Source organism: Trichoplusia ni, chromosome 9 (assembly GCF_003590095.1).
Source record: "Trichoplusia ni isolate ovarian cell line Hi5 chromosome 9, tn1, whole genome shotgun sequence".
Taxonomy (NCBI): Eukaryota; Metazoa; Arthropoda; class Insecta; order Lepidoptera; family Noctuidae; genus Trichoplusia; species Trichoplusia ni.
In genome coordinates, this window is record NC_039486.1 from 8,917,681 (window position 1) to 8,923,680 (window position 6,000).

Consider the following 6,000-nt stretch of genomic DNA (forward strand, 5'->3'; position numbering starts at 1 on the left):
GACATCAAGACACAGTGAGCTCATACTGCGTAGGTCGGACCACAAATAATTAATTAAAATATGAAGGTAGAACGAGCAACATCTCCTGTCAAGACGAACGCCATCTCAGTCTGCCCGTGACCATGATACCTGCAAAGGTTTCGAAACGTCGGGAACTAAAATCTAAAATTAAACCGCGATAAAATCCGTAAAAGTAGTTTCATTTCAATGTCTAATATTCGCGTAAACCTAAGAAACCACTATGTAACATGACTGTATATACACCTGAATAAATAACTTTTGAATAGTTCAATGTTTGCATGACCCTAATTAAATTGATTGCAAATGTAAGCTGCTGGAATTTAATTAATATCGAAATCTAATTTCAATAGATTATCGATATTAAATCATAAATCCATCCTAGTGTTAGCTAATTAAATAGTTTTAATCATGTGTCATGAATATTGTTTATGCATATCACTCGACTTTTGTCTTAGGTCAAAATTAGTTACGGTCGACTCACAATAAAGACGCCAAGTTTATTAATTTTCTCCCGTGTAAGAAAGAAGCCTTCATAAAATTTATATGCATTTTTTCACGCACACATTCAAAAATCTCCGTCATAAGTGTAACGAGGGCCGGTATTTAATATCGCGTAGGCATGTAGTAATAAACAATATTACCTTCACATAAAGGAGATAATGGCGGACTATTCTGATATATTACACGTTCACAATTGCCAGGAGTGTTTCCTTAAACGTACATTAACATGCTGTTAATTTGTGTAATGGCTACAGTTGCCCATAATATGTCAGAGGTAGATTCTTTACATTTGCATACAATTTTATCGGTACTAAATGCTCTGTTGAGTGAGTCACATGTCCAAAGTTACAACTGAATATGATTATGTACGTGTTCAAGTTTAGATAGTACTTTACATATTAATTTTGTAAGTCGGTAAGCTCTTGGCTTAAGAAACTTCAACTGCATTTGAGATCAACTATTAGAGCTACATGTGTTCGTGGCACAGGTAGACCTACTTACGCTAAAGTTGTCATGTTGCTTTAAAGTCTGCGCTATTCATAGTTATCAATTTGTCTAATTTTAGACTATGTACTGCTTTGTCCTATATAAAGGGTTTTCTTTTTTAATTTAGGTCCTAAACAAAAGATTACGCTTCTTGTAATACCAATGCTAAAAATACATAATTTTATGCCCACTAGATGTCAGAAGTTGGATAATCGTTTGCAAGATTTGACTTCAACAGACATTACGTAGCAAATTGAAGAAAAAGCTTATAAAGAGGGTGAAGCAGTTCTAAACAAATCATAAGAATGTTTTCGTTTATGAATCGCTCCGGGAGCATAACCTCTCCATCAATGGGGTCACCATAATACGTATGTATGTGATTCCTGGGAAGTGCGGCTACTTTTATGCCTGTGTCACCGCGAGGGATTACATCGAAAAGACAGACTTCTTACGACGCCCACGGGAACCTTATAGCAGTTTATTTGCAGGTAAGAAGACTTAAACTTAACGTAGTCAAATATTTTGTTAAATAAAGTGAATACCTTTCTTAATACATAGTTTTATAAATGTCCTATCTAATGAGACAACAAACTTTACAAAAACTTACTAAAAAATCCAAAAAATATGAATTGACTTAAGAAACAAAAGAATAATCTAGTCAAGAAAATGTGTCTTTTTTTATTAATAACATTAAAGTAATTTTTTTTAAGGTGCATTATAGTTAAAAAAAGCGAATGTTTGTACTGATCAAGCTTCACGTGATTTTAAATCAGTTAAATAAAAACGTTAAAGACGCTTTCAGAATTTAAAACAGCCCGCTACAAATAGAATTATCCGAATGCCAAACTTCAAAAGAATTAGTTCCACAAAAAGCTCGGCAGTGTTACCTGAATAGTGAAACCTTAAAGTTCCGTAATGATAAGCCAATTTAATTAATTTGTTCACAAAGTTTAGGAAACATGTAGTTCCCTAGAATAAGTGGGCAATTAACCTATGTAAATTGAATAATTTTAAAATATTCCCGGTTCGGCCCATGTCAGGGGATCGGCGAGGTGAACATTCTAACTAGTTTGACCCGGCAGCCACCTCGCCGCTTTTCTGATTAACAAAACTTTGCGGCCACCGCCCAGTTGACAGTTTCATAAATGTCCTGCATTTAAAGTTTTCAACTTAATAATATACCAGTTACCTTGTAGAATTTACCTGTGACGTTTCCGAGTCGCGACTCAAGTTGGCATCAAGTTCAACAACTTTATTACTTGCCGAGGGCATCAGAACCAGGCAAATGTAACTAGTAAGTTCATTCTGGTTCGCGGTATATATAGGTATAATGCCTGTAACAACTTCACACTTTTAACATGAAACACCCAGTTTTTAAGCACTGAAAAATAAATTTCGGTACCATTTTTGAGGAGATAGCTTTCCTCCGTACTAGCCTATCAGGAGCATAATTTTAAAAGATATATTACTTAGACTTGGAACAACATTAAGGTTCTAATATTGATCGGTAGAGAGCTATAATGTCAGACGGTATCTGCATAATTGCTGAATTATGCAAAATTTTATATAGGCATGGAAGCTTTCCAAAGAAACCGGGCAATTAGGGACTAAATCTTGATTACATAACTGTTACCATTTACCTATATGGCTTTGTGCCGTGTTCAATAAGGTTTTATGTACTAATTCGCATTAATTATACAAGATTCCATTCATAAATTGTGCGATCTAAAGCTTAATTGGCGAGATTACTTTTACGTGTTCCGGAACACCCATAGGTCTTAGTTAATTTTAATGGCGCCTAAATGAAATACTGCGTGTGTAAAGTTGTGCGAACAACGCACAAGTAACTCAGCCATTACTCGTCCGTCTCGTTTGTATCAGGCTGAATCTTTTATAAAGACGAGGCGTGTCCCAGTGCCGCCACACGGCCGCCCGGCCGCCCAGCCGCGGCGCGCCAGCGGTGCTTCTAATGATGATTTACTCGCGCGAGTTCCCACGGGCGGTGTAATTTTCCCTTAGTAAGGCTAGACTACACACGCCGTGGTGTTGTCCGAACTAAAGTGAAAACAAATGAAGAAACGCCACCGTTTAATCATTCATTCGTGTGCGCCACGTGAGGGGCCTTCATTGAGATTTATATCGTCTTTTATCGGTCAAGCTTTGGAAGCAGTTACTTATTACATCTGAGTTGCGTCTTACCTCAGGCAACGAGACATATACTTTCCTATCTTTGAGAATAAATCTGAATTCATCTGAATCAATCCGATAAATAATTATTAGATAGTCAAACTATTACCTTAGTGTAGGCACGGTACTAAATATAAACATACAACACTTTCATAGTGGTTTAATTATATTTTTACCCTACTTAAATATTCATTATGTTTATGTATATTCATTCTTTTTTTTATCGTCACCCGTGATTTGCGGAACAAACTTTGTCAGCGCTGTTTTTTAAATTCGACAAACAACCCATGAAACGTATTGTGTGCTGGGAGGACCTGGCCATGTTGATGTTGGTGGCTTGTGTTTTGTTTCTTTTATTGAGTCGAGGGTGATTCGAGGGCGCGGCCATCGGGCATCGGGCACGCGGGCCTAACCCGGGTTAATTAACACAACCCCGAAGCGAATATTAAATGTTCGCAAATAAACTTATTTGTCCATATGTCGGGCGTGCCTTACGTTCCCCGCAACTCGACATTAATTGAGATATCTAGCGCTTTGTTGTACGTGGAAGTGTACAAATTCAAGGCTAATTAACTGAGCAACCGCTTTATGCTCGAAGCTCACTGCTAGTGATGTGGTTATGATTCGTTTACGCCGCTGAAAACACAATTACGTTCACAGTGGCTGCTTTAAACAATAAATTGGTATTTAATAAAATAATTACGAGATACGCTTAATGGGAAAGGTAGCAGAAACTGATGCGGGTCGTGATAAGTTGAATTTCTTTGAAATCTGCTTATTGTTTCGGGAACCGGGCATGAATCTATGTAATAATAATATAAGTACATTATAGAAAATTAATGTGAGATATTGTTGTGCTCATTTTATTTTTCCTGCTTTTAATTTAGTTTATTTCCGTGTTTTATTATCTAGATAATTAAATTTATCGGTATATACTGTATACTATTTTTTTTTATTGATATTCTTTTTATAATTTCTGAAAACGCATTTCGTTTTCAGAAATAATAATAACAACATGAGTTAAAACATTAGTTTTATAACATTGTATATTTTATAACCTTATCGAAAGGAAAAACTTTTGAATGAATTTTCAAATTTTCAGTTACAATATCAGTTATAGGTAGTAGTACAAGTATTTTCTAGAAAAATCTTCAGACTTAGCAATGTAAATGCTAGATGTCAAATTAGACAATAGTATTCACGTACAGTGAACCTAGCCCACACAATATTCCTAGAAGTTCTAAAAACAAAATGAATGAGTACCCCGAGGGAATAAAATTGACCTCTCTACAATATCTTAACCCTTGAATTCTCAAACTAAATATAACTTAAAGTCACTTAAATGTTTAAAACTGTTAATACCGCTACGTAGTGACAGATGTTCTTTAAGGATCAATAGAATCGCTTCCTTTACCTTTTTTGTCCCGGTGAAACATTCAAGGACTTCCTACAGCCTGGAACAAGCCAAGGGACTAGAAAACGAAAACATCAGACACCTACCGACTAAAACCACCGGAATAATTTTCCGCTTGGTTCGGGACTAGACGGGAATGCTTTTGCAGAATACCGCGAATCATTTCAATTGCCTAGATTTCTATGTACGAAACCACTCATACGTATTGTGAAACTTTAGTGTAATATTACTGATAAATCCTGTTTTTATATTTTCTATCACCGTAAACTCAGAAAAATACTTCCAAATGGACGTATAAGGACTACTTACTATTTATTGACTTAGAATTGTGGTACGTTTTAGTATCTACTTGGCCATAAGAGTTAAGGTTTGGAGCGTAACGACCAATCTTTCGGTGTTTGTTCGCAATTTGCGGTACTATGGGATAGATAAGAAACCTCCTTAGTATTGGCGTGTGTGTCTTGATCACTAAGTACAGACATTCTAAAGTTAACAGAATGCGAAATCGAGGATCTTATGTGTTCTATGGTATTGTAAAAAATGATTCATTCCTTTAATTAGTTATTTGTAATTAAAATACTCTAAATTCATAATGCATTAAATTGAAAATTCTACAAACACCAAAAGATTCTCAGATTAGATCGGTAGTTTAAGTGTCAGAAAAGTCACGTACAAAAACATAAAGAAATAATTCAGTTAACAAGAAAAACCGTGAACTGCGTAACAATAAGCAAAATCATTTAAACTATCAAAGCCAATATTTACAACCAACAAAGAGCAAAACTGAGCAAAAGTAACTTTGTGAAATTGTCTACACAACTCGGTAAACAAACTAAACAGTCAATGTGCGACATCTAGCGAATATTCTTAGTACTAAGGCCGAGTGCGAGAAGTTGTCAACGGAAATAACTTGAGCGCCTCACGCCAGGATGTGTGCGGTAGAACTTTAGTTAGCTAAACAAAGTCCTGGTATAAAGCGTGACGTCATAACTGGATCTCGTTTCAATTAGACTACGAACTTTCTATACCTTTAAACTTGCGTTGAAGGTAAATCAATGTTAAGATTCTAAAATGGTGGTGGGATAAAACTTTTCTATGTTTTGCATTAGTTATTGTTTGTTTTTAAACAATTACACCCAAAAAAAGGTTAGGTAAGGAACGGGCACATCAATAAAAAAGTAATATTAAACTGGTCCGTATCATTTTAAATGTTTTTATTACACAATTGGTAGATAAACCAAACATTCGGTTACCTAACTGATAAAACAGTCTTGACCTTATATCGCAGTGGTTACAATACGATTGTAACCTATTTTTCTACAAATTTAAATTATTGAATTCTTCTGTTTTTAATCAAATTTCACGCAAAGTAATAGACAATGATGAAAACG